Below are 8,733 nucleotides of genomic sequence, written 5' to 3' on the forward strand. Positions count from 1 at the left end.
TGATTTAAAGCTTTGCAGCTGATAACGTTGCAAAAGGCGCTAAAAAAAAAAAAAAGGGGGCAACAGGCATTTCTTGTTTTCTTTTGAAAAGAAAACCACTGTTTTCTTTTGCATGGAGCACTTATATTATTCTTTTTTTTTTGTTTTTAATATTATTATTGCAATTTTTTTTACACACGTTAATAATAATAATAATAATAATAATAATAATAAAAAAGTGAGTGGAGCTGATCTCACACACGACAAAGCCCCCCCCCCCCCATGTTTACAGGTTTCTGGTTTTCACCACATGCAGAGCGCTGTACGTCCTGCAGCGCACTCTCTCTGCTTCATCCCTCTACCCCCCCCCCCATAAAAAAAACATTTCAAGAGAGAGAGATTGGTCAAAAAAACAAAAAAGAAACGAAAAAAAACGAAAAAGTAATAATAACTCAGGTAACTTCAGTGCCCCATGTCAGAAAATCACGCCTGTACATGATTGATTCTGTTCATTTGTGTTCTTTTTGTTTTTTAAACAAATATTTTCTAAATGATGTGTTTAGAGCCTCACCGCTCTCCTTTGTCCCCCATGTAGCCATTGTATTATATGAAAAACGCTGGAATCGGAGATAATACGAAAAATATTAATAATAATAATAATAATAATAATAATTCCTCGAGGGGAAGCGATGAAGGGACTCCTTTAGATATATTTATTTTCGTTTTCTATCTGTCCTGAAAAGGAAAAATCTGAAAATCTCATGCGTGTCATTTTCTGCCTAAAGCCTAAAGCAGCAGTGCTCTTCACTACAGACGAGGGTGTTGTTTTTTTTGTTTGTTTTTTTTTCAAGAAAAAATAATGATAATAATTTAAAAAAAACAACAACAAAAAAAAACACACACACAGATTTTAGAGAAAAATGTCGCCAGGATTATTTCCAATCTGTAAATATGTCCAATATGTAAACTTGTATTTGTTCTGAGATATCGTTTTGTTTTTGTTTGTTTCTTTTGTTTCTTTTCCCGGGCAGTTTTGTACACTTACTAATTCCAAGAAGATATTTTAATATGATTTCATTTATGGATCTGACCATTTATATATATATAAATATTTATTTCTTAAACGTGTTTGGAGCTTTTTTTTTTGTTTTTGTTCTGTTCAGCACTGTTAATAGTTACGTTGCAGTGGATTTCCAGTCTGTTTTTGTTTTGTTTCCCCTCTATTGTTTACTACATTGGTTGTATGTTGATTGCTAAGTGTAGACTGCGAAGTCGACATTTATATTTATGTTATAGTAATATTTTATTACTTACATAAAACATATATACAAGAAATGGTCTTTTGTCTTCATTGAGAGTCCAGATGCACTGGTCCCTTCTGTTCGATGTCTGTTTTTTTTTTTTTTTTTGTGGCACCACCAGGCGAACGAGATCAACGAGATCATGATTTTAAAAAAAAAATTCAAATTCTTTATGATTGATATGATTGAAAACATTGAATGCAAGTCACGTGACGACTTTACTTAGCAGTTATGTAACAGGGGGCTGTTAAAGGGGGGAAAAAAGACAACAGTATTTTTTTTTTGACCTCAGGCAATTTTTTTCCTGCTATAAAATCACACACGAGTCTCTGACGTTGTACACATCTTTGTGTAAATCTCAGTATTAAATTGTGCAATATTGATACGAAATGATTGTCTTTTTTTTATTGACTGGCTATTATCGTTATTGTCATAATTGTTATTATTATCATTATCATCACTGAGACCGATTATTTTAGACAAATTATGGCACAATAATCATCATTTTTTAAGCATCGAAGCAGTTCAAATATGAGGGAAAAAAACAGGGGAAAGAATATACTATATATATATATATATATATATATACCGTATATACCATATATATAACAGCAGCAGGCCCTAAAGTTTAATGTTAAAGGACAAAAACCATAATATTCCTCTCATAAATAGTCTCCACTTTCTCTGAAATCATTTATATTTCATGTAGTTTTGAAAGTTCGTCTCGTTTGTTGTTGTTTGTTTGTTTGTCGTATAATTGCGGGGGAAACAGCGGCTGTTGTTTCTGCGCAAGAAAACATCTTCACGTTACACTGAAAAGATGAAGGCTTTTTATTGAGCAGTTCATTAAAGCATCACTCGTTTATTTTATCATCATCATCATCATAATCAGCAGCAGCAGCTTCGTTGTTTTGTTTTGAAATGATAAGAAATGACCGCGAACGATTAAAAGAATAAATAAATAAATAGAGCAACAGGGATTTTCCAACAAATTCAACAATTCACACAATTTCACAAGTTCGCAGAAGTTCAGCGTCTATTTCAGTAATCAGCGGCAAATGTCTAACAGATCTGAACAGACCATACTTTTACATCTTTATTTTATCAGTATATTTTCCTTTAAAAAACAAAAACAAAAAAATTAAAATAAACACCTTTATCGCACACGATACGCTCATAAAACTAAGTTAAAGTGAAGTCACACATGTATTCAGCTGCTAATTATTTCTTTATAAATTACACACATTTCTGTGCATCGCGTCCACGCATATTTTCCAATTTCAATTTATGTAACTTTAATTATACATCTCCCTGCATGTTTTATACATAATGCATTTTTATTTTTATTTTTTTTAAACAAACAAAAAAACACAGTCAAAGTCTGTGCAAATATTGCTCTATTGCATCGGACCTGTGTGTGTGTGTGTGTGTGTGTGTGTGTTGTGTTGCTGTGATGGCAGAGATTGGAAATAAAAGAGAGGCTTCGTTGCTGCGGTAGAAGGTGGTCAGACTGTCAGGCTGTGAGGAGGCCCAGGTTCAACACAGAACAGCGAGTCACAGGCGCCCCCTGCTGGCAGCAAACAAGGCCTGCAAACATCAAAGTTTGAGAGACACCGACCTGCCTGCATAAAAACCCAAAAGCACAATGTAATAATAACCATATAATCATCAACGTCAACGTAGATAGATAGATAGATAGATAGATAGATAGATAGATAGATAGATAGATAGATAGATAGATAGATAGATAGATAGATAGATAGATAGATAGATAGATAGATTGTAGAGTGATTATTTGTGTTAATGTTGGCTTCTTTTTATCACTTTGGACCACTCTGACATCAACAAACACATTTTTCCCAGAGAACCTCTGCTCCCTGGAGGATATTTCCTCTTTTCCGTTGCTCTGTAAACTCTAAAGATGGTTCTGTGTGGAAATCCCGGCAGATCTCAGCAGTCTCTCAAAAAACCCTTAGTTGCAACAACCCATTAAATCTTTAAACTTTACTTCCTGGACTTCAGCAGGTCATTCTTCAGTCTTCAGTCTTAACAATCGTGTGATCGGCTGATCAGATCGTTGCATTAACATACAGCTAAACAGGTGTTAATGACGTGTTGAAGAATGGCTCAGTCCCCCAAAAAGTCGCCTTGTCGGTTTAAAGCGGACCTAGACCGGAAGTTCCAATTAACGCTGTTTTTTTAGTGTGTATCTGCATCATTTACCTTGTTTACGAAGCCCTGAAGGTTCTAAACAAACAGTTCAGCCACTGCTGAGAACGCTGTGTTTTATTGTAATCTCGGGGCTCAACGAGATCTCTGAATAAACCCGGTCCGGTTACGTAAAAACACCGGTTCTCCTGAACAGCAGTGCTCCGGACACTTGTCCGGGGCACGTCCGGTTGCGTACATTGAACCGCAGAAGAAGAATAACGTCCGTTGTGGAGGTGTTTCACGAGCGACAGTGTCTTCTGAGGGGGGAGCTGCGCATCTGAGAGCGGGTGTGCTGAATATGTCACTTCCGGGTACTGGCCAATCACAACACACTCTGTCTTCTGGGTGAGAGAGTTGAGTCTGAAATATCGCGGCTGGGCAACAGCGTCAGAAAAGACAGATTTCTATCGGCTCGTTTACAGCAACTAGGAGGTTTTTGACCCTAAAAACAAGTTAATGTATGTAAGTAGACCTCCATAACTAACATATATGTGCAACAGGACCAACTCTATGTGAGCTTTGATAAAATGTTTCTGCCCAGCATCTTGTATGATGCATGTGTGCAAACACCGCGAGACACAAACTGTTGTTGTTTCTCTGATGTTGACCCGCTGATCCGCCAACAGTCTGTCCACCATCGTCCCCGCAGTGTCAGGGCATAAGGACGACGTCAAGTTCTGTTTCTAAAAGTTTTTTTTAATGCGACTCAGTCCAGGATCAAACAGATTGAAATCTAATGTAAAACACAGCAGCAGACCTATGGAGTGTGGACATAGATGGCTAAAACAGAAGGAGTCCGCACACACACACACACACAGTTGAGTTTGCGGTGACTGGCGCCAACTGTTGTTTTTTTGATGATATGCAATTTTTATTCCGCTCCTTACGGAGGCACACAACCTCCATTATTCCCCCCCGATAAAATCAATAATACATGAGGAGGACTCGTCGCGAAACCGGCAAAAAAGCCCAGCTATTTGACCCACAAATGACTATACAGTTCAGCCTCTCCTCCTCCTCCTCCTCCTCCTCCTCCTCCTCCTGCGGCTCTCAGCAGACAGAGTGGGCCCTCGGAGGAGCTCCAGCCTCGGCGGTGCCCAGACCAAACGCCTCCTTCGTCGGGGAAGTATCGTCACACACACACACACACACACAGGAGATGTGGATTAGTGATGATTAGCTGGGATTATGGCTGGTTAATGGTGGGAAAATACATTAGGAACCATCAGCTCTGGGAGGGAGGGGTGGGGGGGGGGTGGGGGGGCGGGGTGGAGGAGCATTTCACTCACAGTAGCGGATTTGCATTGATCCTCAGCAAATGAATGAGGATTAGCGGCGTCAAGCTATCTGCCAACAGATAAATAACATTAAGCGCGTTATACGCCGACGCCGACGTGTTATTAACGACATTACAAACGTCCGCGACATATGCTGCGGCAATTATGGAAAATAATAATAATAATAGGAGCGACTGAATAATGCACTCCATGTGTCATCCACGTCATCCTCTTGTGTGTGAAGCGAGCTACTTATTGGCAGAGATGTTGTTTTTTTCTAATAAGATATAATTTAAAGCGGAACTAGACCGGAAGTTCCTATTATCGCTGTTTTTTTTGGTGTGTATCTGCGTCATTACCTTGTTTAAGAAGCCCTGACGGTTCGAAACAAACAGTTCAGCCACTGCTGAGAACGTTGTGTTTTATTGTAATCTCGGGGCTCAACGAGATCTCTGAAACTCCCGTAATAGTTTACGTAAGCAGCGGTTCTCCTGAACAACTGATCGTCCTGCGGTAGTCCGGGCACTAGTCCGGGCACATCCGGTTACGTACATTGAACCGCAGAAGAAGAATAACGTCCGTTGTGGAGGTGTTTCACGAGCGACAGTGTCTTCTGACTCTGGGTCTGACTCCGGTTTAAAGTCATAAAAGGGACTGCGGCGGGGAGTCTTGACGAAGCTATTTTTAAACACTGTTAAAACAATGTTTAGATAATGAGGAGCAGTGCATCCACCGTTCCAGAGGGGGGCGCTGCGCTTCTGAGAACGGATGTGCTGGATAGTACTGGCCAATCACAAGACTCTGTCTTCTGAGGGAGAAAGTTCACTCTGAAACATCGCAGCTGAAAAACACTGTCAGAAAAGAGGATTTCTATCGGCTAGTTTACAGCAACTAGGAGGTTTTTGACCATAAAAACAAGTTAATGTATGTAAGTAGACCTCCATAACTAACATATATGTGCAACAGGACCACTCTATGTGACCTTTAAGAATCGTGCTCATCATGACGTATAATAAGACGGTTGTCGCTGCTTCGTGAGCAAAAAGAAACGAGCCCTTTGTGACAAAACGTTTTTGGGGCGGTGAGGTTGGGATGTTTACATCCCATCGTCGTCCAATCCGTCTTCGGCGCCAACTCTGTCTTTTCGTCTATGGCGTCAATTCGTCATGGAAGACGTGTTCAAAAGTACGACTTCTTTATTATTTACTGTCTGGAAAAAGAGCCGAAGAGCATTTGGTGCCCAAAAAGGCCGTTCATCAAGAGAACTTATTATAACATTTACAACTCTGCACCTTTTATAGCAGTTATTTACTCAGTCTCTAATCGCTCCACACATTCACATCCTGCAAGTCTTTTTATTAATGACCTTTTAAGTATTAAAGGGATGGCTCTATTTTGTTTGTTTTGTTTTTGAAGTGTGGTTTTATGAGGTACTGACACAGTGCTGACTTCACTGTGCTGTGCTGCCAGGACACTAATAATAAAATCTGCACCTGCTTTAGTATTCAGTATTAAAAGAATATTGAGCGTTTGTTTCTTTATCTCGCTGTTAGGTGGCCTTTTTTTCCCCGACTGGAAACTGAAGTTTGTGTCACTTTGTAAACTTCTCTCTCTCTCTCACTGTGCCTGCACCAAAGTCCATATAGAGAAAATCACATATTGTACATGGGCATGGGCAGTGTACATCATTTTGTTTCTAGCCAGGAAATGCTGTCCAACCTTAGAGAGAAACACATTCTCCAGATATTGTAGACTTAAGTGGACGTACTGTACATGTATCTAGGTGCTGAGGTGCATGTTTGGACACTTTTGTCTTTTGGACTAAACCCTGGGTTTTTGGTTCTTTGGGGTGAATTCCACTTCCTTGCTTGACCCTCAATCTCAAAAATGTGCGCTCCCTCTAGTGCAAGTGCTGTCCCGATTCTCAGAAAAATTAAGTTGAGTTGGGCCAAGTTTAAGGGCTGTATCGCCCTCAATATTGAGATTTTCCCGAGACCACCCTTGGTGAGCGAGGGCTACCCAGAATGCATTGCGTGTTTTCACGTAACAAAGATGGCGCCGAAAGCAGCGAAACGAGTACGCTACAAATGAAGTATTTTCTTGGTTAATAGAGATATAAAAATGATGAAAACCATTGTATTATCTTAGTTTAGGCCCATATTATGGATTACTGACGTCATTGTTGCGTAACATTTATTTTTATTTTACGATCTTTTGTCAATAGTCGGCCGGTTGCGGACAAGCGATGGTTTGCTATGGTTTACTTTTCAATAAGTCGTGGTGTGTGGTAACTGTCAGCTGAATATTTGTATGAGTATCATCTTATAACTAACTGACAACCTAATAACTTAGTTGACAGACTGGACGCAGCTTTGGCGTTATTCTGCCCCCTACAGTCTGAAGACGTATCTGCATTTAAGGGGTGTCCCATTTCTAAGTGACAAAATAACCCTCAACACTTGGTTTTGAGGGCCAGTTAAGATCAAGGGTTGAACTTGAGGGTTAAGATAGGAATTGGAATTGGCCCAAAGTGTCTGGTTTTCTGTCCCTTGCTTCCTGTTTTATTTTGTAATTCTACGTTTTGAGGTTTTTCTGATTGTGTTTTACTTTCTGCCCTTGTTGTTAGTTTTGGCCCTTTTCCACTATGGTCCTGCCTCGCCCATCACGGCACGGTTTAGGTTGCGTTTCCACTGCAAAACAGTACCTACTTAATGTGGGTAAGAGTCATCACTGACTGCTGCAGCTGCATTAAACTGCGGTGTCTTTACACGACTTAACACAAACGACTGACTGGTGACTTGTAAAGCAGTGGTTTTCAGTGTAACTGAATCATTAGAATCAGTTGAAAAGTGATTGTTCAGTTCTTCCTCCACGACCAGAGCATCTGACACTGGACTGAAATATAGCAGCAGGGTTTGTGATGCTATACACGCCACTTTTAAACGTTTTATTATAAGACTCCTCTTTTATTTAAAGGTACAATATGTAGTATTTATGGGTTTATATGACCCAAAATCCACTTTTTTAGTCATATCATGTGCTCCTGCATTGTCTAGTCGCTGTATAATAGTTTTTGTTTCATTTTCGTAGTGTTTCAAAAAGTCATGTAAAATAACATGGTCGCGGGCCGCGGTTGCATAGCCACTGTTAGCAGCGAGACGCCGTGTTTCTACCGGAGCCTGTAAGGACAAACGCGAGAGAACAAATCAAGCGTCTCTTTACTTGTAGCAGGAAGTCCCGCCTCCTCTCTCTCCGCTTCTTCTGCTACGTCCGCGGTAGCTCCGCCCTCTCCCTCTCCTCACGAACCTCATCTGCTGACACGGAGAAAGACGACGAGGACGACATTTGACCGGCTGAGGACACCGTAGCGCTCAGGGAAGGGAGGGGGTGAGCAGAGGAGCAGGTCTTTGTTGTAAATTTCAGCCTCTCCTCTAGATGGCACTATAAACTACTTATTTCCCCTTTAAAACTTTAATTTTTTGCAACCTGCACTGGGTAAATTGATCCTTTTTCACTCCAGGTTCTGGAGTACAGGGACTCACTGGCGGTGCTCGTGCAGAGTCAGCGGTGTCAGTGCACAATACAACCACAATTGCCAAAATCAATATAAATAACAATGCATTATTATTAGCATGAAGTAATTATTAGCAGAGTGTGTGTGTGTGTGTGTGTTCATTTTAAACCTGGTGTGGCAGCAAAAATAAAAACACTGCGTGATGGATCATTTTACCGCTTTTATTTTAATAAGCCTTATTAGCTCAAAACTTCTTCTTTCTTTCTCCTTTAAGTCGCACACAAACCTTTTCATTCTGTGGCAGGAAATGGTTAAAGTTCTGTCAGAGCGATGCCGAGATGTGATTGACACTTATTAAGCGCGGAGAAGGGGTTTTTATATAATACACTGCACATATAGTGAACGTATAGCAGGGAGGAGAATGTGCTCACTCCTCCATGTAACCCACAGT

The sequence above is a fragment of the Microchirus variegatus genome (genome assembly GCF_963457635.1).
Source record: "Microchirus variegatus genome assembly, chromosome: 2".
Taxonomy (NCBI): Eukaryota; Metazoa; Chordata; class Actinopteri; order Pleuronectiformes; family Soleidae; genus Microchirus; species Microchirus variegatus.